We start from the raw sequence: 19,493 nt of genomic DNA on the forward strand, positions 1-19,493 counted from the left end.
CAGACTATGCAGAGTTTTGAAGATCCTTGCCAACACCTTGAATTGTACCTGAAAATGAATTAGAAGTCAGTGCAGAGATTTGCACATCGGTAATATGGTGTTTAGTGGCTCACTGCATTATCCACTGCTGTTATTGGCTCTCAAGAGTGGTCATAAGTAGCCTGATTGTGGTAGAGTGCAATGTGAAAAACCAAAACGCCAAAGTGATTCACTTGTCTGTATTCGAGAGCTTTATTATGAGTATTATTGGGGAAGAGGGATGCAGAATTCAGCTTAATGCTGGGATTCTTCTTGTGTTCCATTTCCATCCCCTCTCTTTCTCAACTGTAGCAGCATTTCTCTAATGAAAAGCTGTGCACAAAACTTTTCTTTCATTTACCTCAGTATGCATCTACTCTAGCCAAGATCAAAATCTGGCCTTTTCTGGACTGAGGAACTGCAAGCCGTTTTAGAATGGTCCTAACTTCAACAGGGTCTATGTGCAGCATTCACAATTGTTCTCCCAAGCACAAAGGGCCTGCTCCATAATGCTTTGGAGCCAATGGAAAAAGTTCCACTGACTTCAGTAGGCTTTGGATCAGCCCTGTAGAGAGACTGCAGTTTAATTTCTCAGCTACTGGAACTTGGTTGCATGTTTTCCATTAAAAAAAAAAAGGGAGAGGCCTAGTTCTCCCATCTCCAACTTGCTGATCAAAATGATTACCACTGACCTGACTGAATCTTTCTCAAGATCTAGGTGAACTGAAAGCAAAAGTCACAAATTATAACTACCAAGGGAGGACAAAAATCATTTGCAGTATTCTTAGCTTACATACACCTTGTTTAGAGACATAGGGCCAGCGGCTATTTAAAGGGCATCTAAATGAACCAATAGGCATCTAGTGGGATTTTTAGAAACATTGAGGCATGTAACTTCTGTTGAAATCAGTAGGAGTTTAGGAGTCTGGGTGCTTTTGAAAATCCCGTTATGCGCCTGTCTGCATCTTTAGGTAACTAAATACCTTTACAAATCTGGCCCATAATAACTAAATCACAGTAGTTTCTTTGTTTACTAATTTATAACCCAAATAATGCACATAAACTAGAGATACTACTCTGCAACTAGTGAGCTTACACTAATTTGTTTTGCTATAAACTGGCTAGATACCTGTTGGCGTAATTCTTTATTTTAAATCCCATGTTAACTGCAACATCCAACGAAAAGACAAAATCTGAAATAAGCCAATAGTTTTTAAAATAATTTTAAAGTAATAGCCCAACATAATACATTAACTTCTCTTTGCTAGCAGCATCTAATTAATGTAAGCCACAGGATGATCAGCTAAGAGAAAGTGAATTAACTCCTTTATACTCAGTGCTCCTATTCTGTGGCTAGAAATGAAGTTTTTGCTGGGCAATCCTGACTCACAGCAGAAGGGTGTTATGCAAACTTTCCGTTTAAACAGCCAAAAATATGGGATTTTATATTTTCCAGACCTGTCTAGAGGTAATGATCAGAGCATTTAATACATTGAAATACAAACAAAAATAACATCCCGACATTGCCTGTGTTCCTACTTTCCCTGTTTATGTTGGAGTGTCTACACACCAATTTGTCTACTGTTCATTTAAGAGCAATTGGTACATCTGCTTATATATGTATGTGAATTAGGGTGACCAGATAGCAAGTGTGAAAAATTGGCACAGGGGGTAATAGGTTTCTATATAAGAAAAAACCCCAAATATTAGGACTGTCCCTATAAAATCGGGACATCTGGTCACCCTAATGTGAATTTAGTGCTGAAACTGAAGTCCCCACTCTGAAGAATAGGGACAGCAGAGACTGTCACTGCAAGCTTCTCTTCACTACCTTGAGCCAGAGGGACTACAGTTGTAGGCATAAGAACAACATAGGGACTCTGGAAGCAAACACCGCAACTTGTTCACTTGGGGATCTGAGTTCAAATCATTCAAATCCCAGGGAACGTTTCCCGCAGTAACTCAACCAAACCTCAGGTTTCCTTTTCTTCCTGTAGACATGTTCTTCTGCTCTCTGGGAATTGTGGGGCTTCATTTCTTAGCATACAGTTACTAAGGGACATGTGAGCATTTTCTTGTTTCTGTAATGAGCCTTATGGAGCAATACCAGAAGCTTAATGCAGAACTGCTGCAGTGGGGACAGGGGTTTCTCTCATGTGTGTGAAGGATGGTGTTCAGGCCACTTTCTGGGACCCCAGTAGGCCTTTAGGATTGAACAGTGATCCAGAACCGAAGCCTCTCACCCAAACATGGGGGAGCATCCAGCTGGTGGGACCCCAAAAATGATGAGAGGGAGAAGACAGCTATCATACCTCCCCTGTTTGGAGGGGGGAGAGCATGGGTTGTTGTGGGGAGGGGCAGTTGACTGAGGGTTGTCTTTGAATTTCTCCACTGGGTGAATGTCCTTTGCTGAGGTTCACCCAAAATATTGAACCTTGGCTGGAGACTTAATTGAAGTGGGTTCAAGGTTTGATACAAACATTTTGCTCTGCTCCAGTCACAGAGGGGTTAAAAAGCAGTCCAGGCTCCGCACCCACCAAGTCCATGGCTCTTTGATGAGAATGGCTGCCAAAAAGAACAAATTGTTCTATGAGGTTATTTTTTATGATGTGGACATGTAACTGGACTGAGCCCACAAACTCATTTCCCATCCTGTTAACCATTAACAGCCGTCAGAAGACAATGACTTTCATCCTCTATCAAACAATCCGGATTGAACTGGAGACTCAGAGGTGAAAGACTCTACATCCAATTACCAATCCCAGGAGCCAGATATTTTGTTTTCCTGTAGGAAGTATGATTACTTAAGGCCCAAAAAATACACATTTAAAATCCTGAGGGAAAGTCTCTCAGTGTCAACTGTCATTGCAGTTTTTAGCCAACAAATTTTGAAAATGTTCCTTTAATTTTAAGGGCCAAATTGTGCCTTTAGATGCACATATGGACTCCCAGTAACTTTAAATGGGGCCACACATCCACAGGCAAAATATGGCCTTTAACATTTAGCTTGACGTCAATTATTTATCATTGTTTTATAGCATAGCATAGCACAGAAGTTACAGCACTTGTGGCAGGTGAGGTTTGCTTGGACCATTCACTGAAGTACAGAGGAAAAGAATAATAAAACATTAGTTTCTTCTGCTTTAAAACGTTGCATCTATTTTCCATTGTGTTGGTGGAGAGCAGGGATTTAAAGTTGTGAATTGCCTTGAGGCTGTGTTATCTTCCTCTACTTAGCAGCGGTTAGAGCTGCTCTTTTTGTGTGTGCTGGGTGAAAGTGACAAAGACTCAGAATGATTGAGGAAAGGGAATAAAATAAGGCTGTGATTAGTAATAATATGACTGCCTATTGTACCTGTGTAAAATAGGAACAACAACAATAATAATACTCGTTTGTAGCTGCAAGCAGTAACTCACAGGGGTATTGTGAAGCTTAATTAATGTCTTTAACATGCTCTGAGATCCTTGGATGGAAAGTCCTATATAATTGCAAAGTCATCTTATTTTTATTGTGCACAACTGACATAGAGTGACATTTTCAAAGACATTGGTGTGGGAGTTCAACTGTGATCCATGTTAAAATCTAGATTGTCCTTGGACAAGTCCCCTTTAAGGTGAGGGTTACCTTTGTGTCAGTTTTTCTGCTGTTATGGCTGCAGAGCAAAAAAATTGCTAGTAACCATTTTTATAATTAAAAATGCAGGGTTTTTTCCACTTTCCCACTGTACAAAAATAGCTGAACTGTTTCTATTCAAACTTGCCAAAAGAATTCATCTTTAGGCATATACAAAACCTGGAAAATTCCATCTCTTTCAAATGGTGACATTTTTGGAAAGTTATGAGCAGCGTACCATCACAAGATGATACACTGTGTAGTTTAGAGAGGAGATGAGTAAGGAGATGTGATGGGTATGTGAAAGCAATGAATGGTACAGAGAAAGCAAATTGGGTGCTGCTTTTTACCCTCCCTCATAACGTAATAATGAGAGGGCATCAAAAGAACCAAAAACCAACAAATGTAATACTGACAAAAGGATTTTTTTTTACACAACACACACAACTCACTGCTACAAGATATCATTGAAGCCAGGAGCTCAGTCTAATTCACAATAGACATTTATATGGATAATGAAAGCATCCACAGTTACATTATATAGTATTAAAAAAGACAGAAACCCTCATGCTTTAGGGCATAAACCAACTACTAACTGCCAGGGCTTACTTCCCCAGTAAGCAGATTATTCCAGTATAGTCCACTCTGGAGATCTTTATACCTTCCTCTGAAGTATTAACCTATCCTTGCAACAAAGCCCGTTGCCAACTGTGTCCACAGATCTATTCAGGGGACACCATCACAGGGCCTAATCACATCAGCCACACTATCAGAGGCTCATTCACCTGCACATCTACCTATGTGATATATGCCATCATGTGCCAGCAATGCCCCTCTGCCATGTACATTGGATAAACTGGACAGTCTCTACGTAAAAGAATAAATGGACACAAATCAGATGTCAAGAATTATAACATTCAAAAACCAGTCAGAGAACACTTCAGTCTCTCAGGTCACTCAATTACAGACCTGAAAGTCGCAATATTACAACAAAAAGACTTCAAAAACAGACTCCAACGAGAGACTGCTGAATTGGAATTAATTTACAAATTGGATACAATTAACTTAGGCTTGAATAGAGACTGGGAGTGGATGTGTCATTACACAAAGTAAAACTATTTCCCCATGTTTATCCCCCCCCCACACACACACTGCTCCTCAGACGTTCCTGATAACTGCTGGAAATGGCCCACCTTGATTATCACTACAAAAGGTTTCCCCCCCCTGCTCTCCTGCTGGTAATAGATCATCTTAAGTGATCACTCTCCTTACAGTGTGTATGATAACACCCATTTTTTCATGTTCTCTGTGTATATAAATCTCCCCACTGTATTTTCCACTGAATGCATCCGATGAAGTGAGCTGTAGCTCACGAAAGCTTAAATAAATGTGTTAGTCTCTAAGGTGCCACAAGTCCTCCTTTTCTCTAGTACTGGCTGCTCTAGGAGACAGGATACTGGGCTAGTCAGATCATCACAGATATTTTGCACGGCAAGTCTTATGTTCTGACCAAAAAAAGTCTAGCCTGATCCTGGCCATCAGCCAATATTTCTAATGGAAATTATGCTTCACTGTACCAGGACAAGTATATCATTAACTCTTAAATGCTCAAATGGTGTGCTCACAGGGTTAAGCACAAAACCCATTTCTGTTTGCAGGATTGAGCCCTTAAAGGCTAAACTCTTTGCTGTAGCAATCATGATTGTTATTTTTCTTTAAAGTGCCTCAAATATTGGTGTCACAGTATGAATAAATTGGGACTATACCTGACATTATTTGCAGGATTGGGCCCAAAGTGGGTACCAGCAAGTGGAATTCCCACCCGGCGTTAAACAGAATCTTTACACACTATATTTATTCTAAACTTGCCCCCTTGCTGAGGTTCAGCTTTGAGTAACTCAGATAACAGAAAATATAAAGCTCAGCCTGATCTTTCTGCCCAGGTTTGTCTGCTCCTAGGGTTTCTCTGCAGAGACATCTCCATCCTATGCCCTAATTCCTCTGTCCAAAGAACCATTTCCATGTCCTGTATGCTTAGGGTGGGTCTAAGAAGCTGCAAGGAATCAGTTGGTTTGTGCAGGTTCCAACCACTGCTTATAAGGTTAGGTCAATGCAAAAATCCTACCACCCTGTTGCGCTATGTATAATAATGTTTGATATTACAATGTGTGGCACAGTCAGGATGGCCCTGGTTGGCTGTAACTGCTCTGCTTTTCCTCTCCCAAGCATGTTTTGCTCCAATAAAAGCAGAATTTTTACTTTTGCCTATTTTTCCAAGACTGAAGTTTGCTCTTTTGCAGTTGAAGTTTAAATATTATCTACTGTATTTGTTTATTTTGTCTCAAAATCCATATTAAATATTTCAGACCAGATTCTGCCTCCCTTATGTTGAATAGTAACTTACTCCCACCGTTGCTCTCCATGTGACTACTCAGAAAGTAGAGTTCTATTCAGCATGAGTAAGGGTAGCAGATTCTGGCTTATAGAAAGCAAAGTCTGAAAAGAAAAGGCCAGTCAGTTACCCAGACTATTTAAAGATATTTTTCATCCCTTTTCAATTGGTTTTCTCATAGAAGAGAATAATAACTATCAATATTGGGAGGGGAAAATAGGAGAAATGTAAGTTGGGAGGAGAGGAAAAGACTCAGGCTTACTTTATAGTACATTTTAGGAGTGTTGCAAGGGGTAAATATTAATATTAGCAAAGCATTTTGACATTGTCTGGAAGAGGGGATCTATAACAGAAGGTCAGGTTATTGTTATTTGTTGCCTTATTTTTTTAAGTTAGTAATGCAGGGAAATCTCTTGTTGGACTTCAGCATTTCTCAGTGCAACATTAGACAGGTACCGGTGCAAAGAAATATTTCTTTGAAGGAACAAGTATTCAATAGAATTAAGGAAATTAAAAAGGAATGCTTTTCTTTGTGGATTTGAAAAAACAACAGGGTCTTGCTGCCATAGGAGTAGAGTGAACTACTGAAGTGCTGACTTTACAAAAGAAGTTTCTATAATGTTTTGCCAGCGAAAAAGCAATGGCATTGTTGATCATTTAAAAGTCTGCTGCTACCCAAAAGCCAACAACAGTGACTGAACACAGTGTGCTAAATGCACTTGCTTTCATTTTACTGTGTAATGTATCAACCACCTTCTTTATGGTACCTTGCTTTCAAGTGAAGGCAGGGAATTCAGACTGTTTTTGAGACTACAGCAAATCCTTAGCTATCATGGTGTGCCAAGAAAGAATGCTGTTTAATGTGCCATTAAGTAATTACTGTTATAGGCAATGGTGATACATGACTCCATTGCATATAAGCTACTGTTCTTCACATGTTCTGGTCAGAAAGAGAAATACTCATTATTGTAATATAATATTATTTATTATGTTAATTGTTTTCTGAGCACTGCAAATGTAGATAGCACTTTACTGAAGGCTTGATTCTGCATACCTTACTCACCTAAGTAGTCCATGGATTTCCATAAGACAGCTCCCTGAGTCGTAAGAGGTGAGGACATTCAGTGTCCATCAGAAGACTCTTAGCATGTTGCAGGACCAAGCTCATCAGCAAGGACTAAAAGGTGGAGCCTTCATAGGACAAGGAGCCATTTTTCATTGAAGTCAATGGCAAAACTTCCATTAACATAAATGGGAGCAGGTTTGGACCTCGGATCCCTTCCTCAAGGAGCTAACAATTGAAATATACTATCACACATACAAAAACTATGTTAAGGTTGCAAATTCAAGTACTCAAAAGTTATGAAATGCCAGAATTAAGGGTTCCCTGTATGGCATAAAAAATAATTTGTCCCCCTTGTGTGTACGCATTATGATACATTCTTTAATTACATGATTTTTTTCCTGTCTCATTTAATGACCAGGATGGACAGTGCTCACTTCATGAGCAGCTACTCAGTGTTTTAGTTTATCCTCAGTGTTCATTGTGTGACCCTAGCCCTTATTTACAGCACTCTATTCAAACTCTGAATATAAAATTATTAAGCACAGGGGGATGAAGGTCAAAAGTTTCCACTAATTTTGACTGCCCAATTTGAGGTGCCTTTTCTTCCATTACGTGATGTGTTGAACTAAACAGGACAATGTCATCAGCAAAGATGAGGCAATCCAAGAGTGCTTTATCATTCGTCCATAAAATTCCTCAGTTGCCTTCTTCAGTTATTTCCCTCATGACATAAACGGCGACTACGGTGAACAACAGTGGGGACAAAATACACTCTTGCCTTACTCCAATGCAAACCATTGTCTGATGTTGTCCGCTTCTCTGACTGCACATTTGTTACCATATAGATCCTAATTATTTTTTCTGATATTCCATAATATGTCATATTTTCCAAAGACTGTCTCTGTGCACCCTGTCAAAAGCCTTCTGGAAATCTATAGAATTTTTCACAAGAGGTGTTTACCACTCCACACTTTTTGTTCTATAATATATCTGGGAACAACAATATGGTCAGTACATGATCTCAGTGATCTAAACCCCGCTTATTCCTCTCTAATTTGGAGAGCTATTTGTGTCCTGATATGTTCCAGAATAATGTGGCACATGGACGGAAGAACCCAATGCACAGCTACAGACTAGGGACCGAATGGCTAGGCAGCAGTTCTGCGGAAAAGGACCTAGGGGTGACAGTGGACGAGAAGCAGGATATGAGTCAGCAGTGTGCCCTTGTTGCCAAGAAGGCCAATGGCATTTTGGGATGTATAAGTAGGGGCATAGCGAGCAGATCGAGGGACATGATCGTCTCCCTCTGTTCGACATTGGTGAGGCCTCATCTGGAGTACTGTGTCCAGTTTTGGGCCCCACACTACAAGAAGGATGTGGATAAATTGGAAAGAGTCCAGCGAAGGGCAACAAAAATGATTAGGGGTCTGGAACACATGACTTATGAGGAGAGGCTGAGGGAACTGGGATTGTTTAGTCTGCAGAAGAGAAGAATGAGGGGGGATTTGATAGCTGCTTTCAGCTACCTGAGAGGTGGTTCCAGAGAGGATGGTTCTAGACTATTCTCAGTGGTAGAAGAGGACAGGACAAGGAGTAATGGTCTCAAGTTGCAGTGGGGGAGGTTTAGGTTGGATATTAAGAAAAACTTTTTCACTAGGAGGGTGGTGAAACACTGGAATGCGTTACCTAGGGAGGTGGTGGAATCTCCTTCCTTAGAAGTTTTTAAGGTCAGGCTTGACAAAGCCCTGGCTGGGATGATTTAATTGGGGATTGGTCCTGCTTTTCAACAGGGGGTTGGACTAGATGACCTCCTGAGGTCCCTTCCAACCCTGATATTCTATGATTCTATGGTTTTCCAAGGCGCTGAGATAACGTGACTCCTCTCCAGTTACTGCAGTTGGTAAGGTCACCCTTCTCTGGCAATTCTGACACAGCAAAACAAGTTGGTTTATTTATCAAAAAGGAAAAGACAAAATATATGGCTGTAAATGTCCCAAAAGCAGCCATCGGAGTAGATGAAGAAACAGTAGACAAAGTAAGTCAATTTACTTATCTAGGGAGGGAGGTGTGCAGTGATGGTGACACCATGCTAGGTGTCAAGCAATAAATATCAAAAGCAGCAAACAACTTTCATAAACTTGAAAAGATTTAGAAAAGCGGTATGATTCACAATGATTCCAGCATTACGTCTGTCCTCATTTATGGAGCATAAGCTCATAAATCTACAATAGACATTGATAAGTAAATCAACTCATTCCAAAGTAAATATGTGGGGAAGATCTTCAGAGTCCACTGGGAAGAGTATCTTGCAACATCAGAAATTCTAAGTAGAGCAAACCAACCTAAAGCATGGTAAGAGGATGATGATGGATGTCTTTAGGACATACTTTAAGGATGTCACCCACGCAACTTTAACGTCAAGTGAGAAAATGGATACCACCTAAGAAGAGAAAAAGAGGGTGACCTAGAGAAACGTTATGCTGAACAGTAGAGAAAGAAGCCAAATCCATCAACATGCCACTCAGAAGCCTGAACAGACCAACACAAGACTGAAATAAATGGAGGGAAGTAGTAGATGCCTTGTGCACCTGTGGGTGTGGAAAGATGAAGAAAGAAGAACCTGAGATGCCTAGGACCCAATTTTTTTTTCAGAGTACTTAGCATTATATAGCACTTTCTACATTCAAAGCACAGCTCCAATTGACTTCAGTTGCAGCTGTGAGTGCTTATGCAAGTTAGACCCAAGCATCTCAAGTTGAGCACCCAGAAATGAGGAATGCACAAATACTGACTACCTGTGAAAAGTTTGCTTTAAGTGATATGCCTAGCATAAACCAGGAACTCTATGGTAGAGGCATGGATAGAATCCAGTTCTCCAGGGCAGCAGTCAACTGTCTTCACCAAGAGACAGTACTTTCTCTTCCTGCAGTCTCCTGCATCATTCACTACACATCTTCTTCATCGGCAACAAATGAGGCAGGGTCCTAAAGACAACAGTTTCCTTCACTACACAACCCTGATTCATCCCCCCGTGTAGGTCCGCCCTGTACACTGAATGCGCCAGGAGTCCTGGGGCAAAAAAAAAGTATGTGAAAATGCCATTAAAGACTATACAATAGCGCATATACACAAGAAGGTTGAGTTAAGGTTGTACAGGTATTTCCCAACTTTTGAGGGCTGGCTTTGCTTATGCGGTATTTTTAACATATTTTTGGTGTGTAATTTCCTAGGTTTTTAAAAAAGCAAATTGAAAAACAAATTCCAGCACAGTTCAGGAGCAGATCTGGAACCTTTTGGCTCAAAGCCATTGAGTCAACAGGGTAACTGATAGCAGTAGTAGGTTGCCTGGCACTAAAGGGGGGAAGGGAGACACACACTTTACTGGTGGGTTTCACAGATATTTGCTGACCACCAAGGAAAAATGAGACTCAGGACTCTTCAAGGAGTGTGTTCTAGTGGTCACAACCCTTCCGTCTCATGTCCTCCAGCCTGTCTCTGTCCCAGTCCTGTATCTTCCTCACCCCTCATCCCAGACCCATTTTCTTTGCCATCCACTCCACTCCTGAGACATCTCATCCTAGTCCCAGTCTCCTTACCCAGCCAGTTTCCCTGCTTAATTCCCCATCTGAGTCACACTCTCTTCCTCTCCCAGTCCCTTTCCTGCCTCGAATCCCTGTCTCCAATCTCCTTGCCCAGCCAGTCTCAGTTCCACCTCTTGGCTCCCTGTCCAATCCGTCTCTCCCTACTGCCCCAGCTTGCAGTTGCCCCATTCTCTCCATCTCCTCCTCCCGTCATAAACACTGGCTGTCAGTACCAGTCTCCCTCCACAAGCTCCTCATCCAATCTCAGTCTTCCTCACCCGAGGGCTAATTCTTTGTCGCAGTCTCTCTCATCCCTGTATCCTTGTCTCACTCGATTTGCCCAGCCACTCCCAGTTCTTTCCCCACAGGCTGGCATCTCATTAGATCTTCCCCTCACCCTCAATTCCTCCCACCACTGGTTCCCAACCCCAGTCTCCTTTTGCAGCCAGTCCCAGTCTTCCTCCAACCTCCAGCAACTTGTCTGATCTCAGTGTTCACCAGTCAATTAGTTCTCAGTCACACACACCCTGGTTCCCTCACCCCACCCCAATTATTTGCCTAAATTCCCTCCTGCCTTCTGGCTCTCAGTTCCAATCTCCTTGCCCTGCCAGTCATAATATTCCTTCCTGCCATCCTCCAGCCAGTGCCAGTTTATTCCCCTGGCTCCCAGCCCAAGTCTCTGTACCCAGCCAGTCCCAGGCTCTCCTCGAGTCTTCTTATGCTGCCAGCCATGGTTTCTTTCCCCACTTCCAGGCCCAGTCTCATCAAGGTCCTTGACCCAAATTACTCCTTTTATTCCCCTGGTTTGTATGTAGGAACTCTGGGGGGATGGGGCATGCTCTGTTGTGATGGGGCATGCACAGTCCGGCTACATGTAAGAATTGTGAGGGAATAAAACATGCTCAGCTGCTATGTGGAGCATGTGCATATGCAGTCTAGTCAGCACTAGGAGCTGTGGGAGGCTCAAGCCTTGCTAACGGAGGATGAAATCTTTGGAGCATGAGCATGTACAAACTGAGATTTTTTTCGAAGGCTTATAACTTGGGCAAAATTGGGTGGATTTTTATTGGGACAGCAAAAGGCCACTCCCGGCAAACTTTCAATTCCATACTCCAAAAGCCTGGGAACACTAGATATTCTTAAATAAAAGGTAGGCAGGATTTTTCTAACATTGCAAAACAACTTATTGTTTCCTAACCTCATTTTCAGAAACAGCTGAACCATTGTGCCTGAAACTTTCCAAAACCATTCAGCCTGAGGCAGACACTCAGCATGGAAAATTTCAGCCTAAATGGTTAATGTTTGTCAAAGTTACAAGCAACTAAAAACAGGATGTTGTAAGAGGAAGCATTGGGCAATCTAAACTAGAGGTGGTGCTATTAAGGCAATGGCAAATTGGACTCAAATTCTGCAGCAAGTTCCCCTGAAACCTATGACAATCCAGTGCAGAAATCTGGTGACTGACAGCTACATTTAAATTTAAAAATGGAAATCTTATTGAATAAAATATGGAAATGAATACTACAGTCAATATGTTGGCCCCCATGTTCGTTGATTTAAAAAATGAATTTTGTTTATTTTATTCAGTCCCCAAATTTTAAATTTGTACTTAAAGCATTGATTTTTTTTATTGACAGCCCATATTCTATTGTAGAGGTTGTTGGGGGAAAGTTTAAAGTGTTAGTAGCTGGATAAGGAGCAGTTGGGACGTTTGGTACCCAAAAAGATGTGGGAGGTAGTTTGAGATTGTGGGCTAGAAATATTATTAACTAGCTATTTCAGCTAAAGTGAGTTGAAGTTTAAATTATTACATTAAAATTGTCATTTTTAGGGGGTTTTAGCATTAACCCAGTGAGATGCTCACACCTTTCAGAACTATTGTTTCATGCTCTCTACAGATTCAGCTAGATTAATATTGCATTGATTTCCATTTGGTTAACTTGTAAAAGGCTTTCTTTACAACCATAAGGACTAGAACCCTAATGGTTTAAAAATGAAAATTTACATTCCAGACCGTATTTGTGAGAGGAGCAGAACTGCAAAATATGTGGGGTTCTGAACATGAGTTAATCAATAAGAGTTCAAGGGCAAGAATATGTGGGTGGATCAGCACTGGTGGGCTTCAGGAAAGGAGTGGCTTTTAAGGAGGAACTTGAAGGAGAAGAGGGGAGGGCACATGGAGCATATAAGTAAAAGTATGCTACAAGTGACGTCCAAGTGAAGGGGGTGGTATGTGATATGCACCTCACTGCATGATAAGGAGACATGGATGCTATAACTAGAGAGAGGACTGAGAGTGTGGACCTGGCTGAGGATTAAGAGGAGATATAGGCAGGAGTTGGGGACAAAGTGGAGTCATGTGGAGCCTTGAAGAGGGGAATTGGAGAAGAAGTTAGTAACAGAGTTGGGGGAGGGGGGTGACACGGTTAGAATGCCAGTGTAATGTACCCTGCAGGTGGGCTTTTCTAAAGCACTAAGTGATATAAGAGCACAAGTTTCATCACAAATCAATGAGAATTGTCCTTCTATGTTACTTATAAAGGACTGGTTTTTAGGCACCTAGATGCCTTTGAAAATCCCATTATTAGTGCTTTAGAAAATGCCACTCTGCAACTTTTATGCTAATTTAGGCCAAAATTTCCAAATCTGAGTGCTTGAAGGTATGCTCCTAAATCCTTATGAAGGTACCCAGCTATAAAGGGCGTGATTTTCAAAAGTACCAAACACCTTCAACTCCCATTGACTTCACTGGGTGCTCAGCACCTCTGAAAATGACTTTAGGCTCCCAAGTTGGAAAATGTTGTTCTTGGTCTAAAAATGAGCAGTCAAAGATGGCATTGTTTAATACTCAGGACCAAATTCATGTAAATTATTGTAGCTTATGCACCAGCATGGTGGAAGGGTGGAGTTAGAGCAGGAAAAGCAACTATTAGGAGGGTATAAGAAAGTGTAAGATAAAACAGCTTTGTTTCATACCCTCCTGTTGGATGCATTTAAGAACATAAGAATAGCCATACTGGGTCAGACCAATGGTCCATAGCCCAGTATCCTTTCTTCTGGTGGCCAGGTGCTTCAGAGGGAATGAACAGAACAAGCAATCATTAAGTGATCCATCCCCTGTCACCCATTCCCACCTTCTGGCAAACAGAAGCTAGGGACACTTCAGAGCATGGTTTTACATCGCTGCCTATCCTGGTTGATAGCCATTGATGGACCTATCCTCCATGAACTTATCCAGTTCTTTTTTGAATGCAGTTATAGTCTTGGCCTTCACAACATCTGGCAAAGAGTTCCACAGGTTGACTGTGTGTTGTGTGAAGAAATACTTCCTTTTCTTTGTTTTAAACCTATAGTTTATTCATAGCCCCTACCCTTGCCTCCCACTGTACCAAATTATACCAAATTATGATGGATAAATGTACACGACTTTATACATCACGTCTAAATTTGGCCCTAAGACTTTCTGAGCAAAGACGGTAGCAAGGGCCACATTGCCCCTTCTATGTACCTGTCAAGGGAGACTGGTAAAGAGGAAAACTGATAGGTTCCCTTTGTGCAGTATTCCCCCACTGGTGGGGCAAAGCTTACCTTACACAAAATGATAAGGGTCTACGGTCCCCAGTACCTGGTGATCCCCTCAGAGGCCCTGTGCCTTGCACCAACTCCAGGGAACCTCATTCTCCTTTCCAGCTGCCCGGCAGTGCTGCTCAAATGGAGCCTTCCCAAATGATTCATACCCCTAGAACCTTGTCAAGGGAGATTCCATAGGATGGATGGCTCTGTGGAAAAGGTGCTGAATTATCTTTGTATAGGATTCCTCGCTGATATCTGGTGGAATGTTAAAAAACAATGCATGGATCCCTAACCCACTGGAGTTCATTATAGGTGGGGGGGCGTGGGGTGTCTGTTGCCACCAAGGAGCGTAAGGTATTGTACTTGTAGGAGGAATGATATGGCTCCTTGACATTGTGTTGAAGAAACCTGAGGGACGTTGGGGGATGTAAAGTGAAAATAGAAAAAAGGTGAGAAATAATTTTCCTTACAGTATACTGAAAATAGAAATAATCTGGACAATTACCGTAGCTGATTAATGACTGTCTGCATTTTGATGATTACCCCCAAAGAAGTGATAAATGTCCATATTACCTGTTCATCAGCTCTCAAATGGTACAGTAGCTCTCCTAATATGGCAATTATTTTTCAAAATCATACCCTGAATCTAAGGCATAAGGGTAAGGTGAGTTATCTTAAAATAGAGTGCATCAGATCAATAGATTCAAAGATGAGTAGGTTGTGTGGCTTTATGCAGTTTAAACATTTGTGCAGGGAGTCTACCCGCACAGAGTATTATTGAGAGCTACAGATCAATGCTAATTTTTGATCATTTTCAACCTACAAAAACCTCTTGACCCTGTTATCACCTTTGGGGCACTTCAAGTAGTCAAAAGCAATCACAGTAGACAGGGTAAAACTGTCAGAATTCTTAAGACTCTGAGCAGTCTTGACCACCCTCTAGGAGCAGGCTACTCAGGAGAGGTTAGTCAAGAAGACATGCACATTGCATTCTGGATGCCACTGCCTTTCAGCTGCCTGAAAGACTATGCTAATTTGTTTCTGGACTTTAAGTGACTTCAGTGCTCATGAATTAAAAAATAAACAAACAAAAGAGGCAATCTGAAGTGAGTCTAAATGCATAAATTATTCATGCGTCATATTCCCTCATTTTATATTTTGAAAGTATGTTAAAACAAGTATGTTATTTTAAATAACTTTTCTTTGATCATAGTTTACAGTCAGAGCAGTGAAATTAGCTGGACAAAGTATTTATTGTTATCTGTTTATACTGCAACTCAAAATGTGCTAGATACTTTACAGCAGTGGTTCTCAATCAGGGATACCCACACCCCTGAGAGTATGCAGAGGTCTTCCAGGAGGTACATCAGCTCATCTAGATATTTGCGTAATTTTACAATGGGCTACATAAAAAGCACTAGTGAAGTCAGTACAAACTAAAATTTCATATAGACAATGACTTATTTATACTGCTTTAAATACGATACACTGAAATGTAAGTACAGAATTTATATTCCAATTGATTTCTTTTATAATTACATGGTAAAAATGAGAAAGTCAGCAATTTGTCAGTAACAGCGTGCTGTGACACTTTTGTATTTTTATGTCTTATTTTGGAAGTAAGTAGTTTTTAAGTGAGGTGAAACTTGCGGGTATGCAAGAGAAATTAGCCTCCTGAAGAGGGTCTGTAAAGGTTGAGAACCACTGCTTTACAGAACACACAGAAGGATGTGGTCCCTATGTGGAGTAGACTTCAAAGTTGTGCAAGGATGTGGCTACAGAGACCGGAGGTCATCCTCCATTTTTGAAGGTGTGGTTCTGGACTGCCGGGGGCAGAACAGACTGTGGCTGGCTGCATCTTTCAGCAAGAGTTGGTCAGAAATTTTCTGACAAAACAGTTCAGTTGGAAAATGCCAGCACACCAAACCTAAGTTTTTTCACAAAAGTGAGTCAGATATGATTAACTTTCTCCAAACCACTTCTGAAACCTGCCTGGTTCCCTGGCAGCTCTCTGCCATGCGCTCTGCCCAGGGACTGGGGACCACAGGCTTTGAGGGTCTGTAGCTCCAGGGCAGTCAGCATGGCAGGGTTTTCAGGCTCACTGTCCTGGAGCCAGACTCTGGGAAGTCCTGGGAGGCCCAGCTCCAGCCAGGGCTCTGAGGATATGTCTGTACTGCAGCTGAGAAATGTGATTCCCATTGTGGGTAGACAGACTCACAGTAGCTCAGCTTGAGCTAGCATGCTAAAAAGGGCATTGTTGATATCGCTGCCCAAGTCCAAGCCTGCCAAATCCCCTGGCCCAAGCTTGCACGGCTAGCCCAAGCCACCGCCAGTGCTGCAACATCCACGTTGCTATTTTTAGTGCGCTAACTTGAGCCAAGCTGGTGCAAGTCTCTCTGCCTGCGCTGGGACTCTCACCTCCCAGCTGCAGTACAGGCATGCGCTCAGAGTCAAGGCTCCAGGAGCCTGGAAATTCTGGGGGCTCTCGGGGCTTACAACTGGCAGTCAAGTAACTTTACTCGCATGAGTAGCCCCCAGTAAATCTAACAGGAGCACTGCTGATGTGAATACAGTTAATTAAACACCTACGTGTTTGCAGGATTAAGCCTAACGTAATGACCTAGTGACTGAGAATAATAAGCCATAAACAGCAAGGATGGGAAGGACAGTGGTTACAGCCATCAGATCTCACGGTTACTCAGTTATGGTTTGCAAACATCTTGATGTTTGTTAGTTTTTAATGGTGAATGAATTCACTCCTTGTAGGCAATATGGAAGCAGTGGATATTTGAATGTGGAGAGTGGGTGGCTTTGCAAACAAGGATTGGGAGGGTGTTCCATGCAATGGCCTTGATCCTGCAATCTGATCCACGGGTGTTGACTTCTGATCTGCAGGGGTGAACTCTTACGATGATAAAGAGTTCCACTGAAGTGGGTTTCGTTCTCAGTGGGCAGAGGGGGTCCGCCTGTGTGAATCAGATTGCAAAGTCAAGACCATAGGGGCTGCATGAGCTAGACCCAGAGTTGGAAGGAGTGATGAGAATGCTGTTCCTGGTTTTAAGAAATACCCCATTCTGTACTTAAATATCCCCAAAGATTGCTGTGATACACTTTGTGAGATGTAGTGTGATTGGCCGTTACTATAGAATACCATAATATTTGTGAACTAAAAATCACGTGAAAGAATGTTAAATACTATTAAATTAAAGACATTATCATTAAAACATTATTCCACCCTCTTTCCAGTGTTATAAAGATCAACTTTTGATCTGAGTCATTGGGGGGATGTGCGGGATAAAGCCTTAGCAGCCTATTCCAGGAGAACTTCTCCCTAGCATGTTTTAAAAAAAATAATACCTGTAAACATTTTGCTCTTCAAGAAGTGTCTGTAGGAGCCAGGGATCAAGCCATCCCTGGCAAGAATGGTTTTGCAGTCTCCAGAGGACAGGATGAACCACAGGCAGGTAAATCCCTCCATCTCTGTTTTAGTTCAAACACTGGGGAGGACTATAAATAATTAAACATTAGGAGTTAGTGGGAAAGCTATAGAGGATTAGTGGAGCAATGCAATTTTTCTTTTTATTTAAGAAAATTCTCTATTTTGTAGCATTGTTGCCACTAGAACCGTCCCCTGATTGTATGGTTGACAAGAAGCAGAGCCATTGATTTTTGTCTGATGCTTATATTCCTGTGTTTGAACCTTCCACAAGCCTTTGTGTAACAACTCAGAAGCGATAATTTAATGTCATGTGGTCCCTCCTCTCCCCGCCCCCGAACCATTGGATGTAAATTTTAGGCTTTTAAAAGTTCTGTTTTAAAGGCTATTAGATAACTTGTCCTCATAAAAACTATTAATACAGACCACAGCCAATTGTAAAGCTAATTTTAATCATGTTTTGTGCCAACATAATTTCTGATGCCAGATTTTTATGCCAAGCATGAACTTCAATTTGAGCTCTGTACTTTAACCTACAGTTCATAATTTTGCATTCAGCTGTATAGGGGTTTGGCTGTGGCAGTTTGAATGCTTCCACTTTCAAGGATCTAAGCCATAAATGTTTATTAAAAGAATCTATAATGAAATCAGTTTTGTTATTTTTTTAATGGCTGCCTTGAGTATGTTGGATGACTGAATGCAGGTTGTTAATCATTAAGTACTCATGTTACAAAAAGCGTTTGATAGTATTGCCATCTAGGGGCTGAACTAAATTCTCCATACTGAAATAAACTGTAATTGAACAGGTGCTGCTATTGACACTATACATATGTTTTTGCTTTATAGCCCACATGCTTTCCATGTTTCTTATGACAAAAGATATCTCTAAATGTCCCACAGCAGCCAACACTTTTCTATATATAATCTGTTCGAGGTGATTGCTATTTGCATTTGAGCTTATGCTTTTTTGGCAGTGATGACTGGGAATTCCTAACAAGGAATTATATTTTTTTTTTTGCATTATTAATCTTGTCAGTGTTTGCCCTGTTTAACGGGAAGAGGAATCATTTATCAGAAAAATATGTTTATCATTTGTATTTGTGTCATCTTCAGATTTAATATTCATAATGGTCATTCGGATGTGGTGCTGTATTTATCTAAAGCACTAACTCCTTGTGGGGAAATAACTATTTAAATATTTATGATCTAACTTTTAATATTTAAAAAAGAAATTAATATTTCTGTAAAATTTGTATCAGTCTGGTAGCTTAACAAATGTTTAAATATTAAACAATTTCTAGTGTTAACATTTAACAACTTAATATGACTTATTGAAGCAAGGAAATTGACTTTAGCAGTTTTTGCTACATAAAGGAAACTAAATTATCAGTCCTTTTCCTGACATCTATGTAATCAATGCAAAAGCAGAATTAAATATATTAGTGGCCAATGGAGAAACTCCCCCTGGTCCCCGATGAGATTTATATCAAAATTTGTTAGTCCTCCTGCTTATTTCCAGCCATCTTCTCTTCAAAGTGGGTTTTTCAAATTGTTCTCTATATTTCTGTACGCTACACAGGCCATCATTTTAAGGAAATTCAGAGACCCAAGTACATGTTATCTTGAACTTGTTGTTGGGTAACATCTTAACCATGTGACTTATGGGAGACATTTTACTCCATTTCTAATGGTGATTTAACCTTGGGGATTGTTATATTTTCAAAATGGGAACCAAACTATGCTCTCAGTGATGCTGGTGTACATCCAGATTACATTGCTTTAATTTGCCAGAACATTATGTGATACCAGTCAGT

At 41.0% G+C, this 19,493-nt stretch overlaps 1 protein-coding gene across 1 annotated transcript in view; it reads left to right on the forward strand.

Moving 5' to 3' along the window:
- Window positions 1-19,493, forward strand: part of USH2A (usherin) — a 580,026-nt gene that overhangs the window by 515,681 nt on the left and 44,852 nt on the right. The gene's annotated exons all lie outside the window — the stretch shown is intronic.

Source organism: Caretta caretta, chromosome 3 (genome assembly GCF_965140235.1).
Source record: "Caretta caretta isolate rCarCar2 chromosome 3, rCarCar1.hap1, whole genome shotgun sequence".
NCBI lineage: Eukaryota > Metazoa > Chordata > Testudines > Cheloniidae > Caretta > Caretta caretta.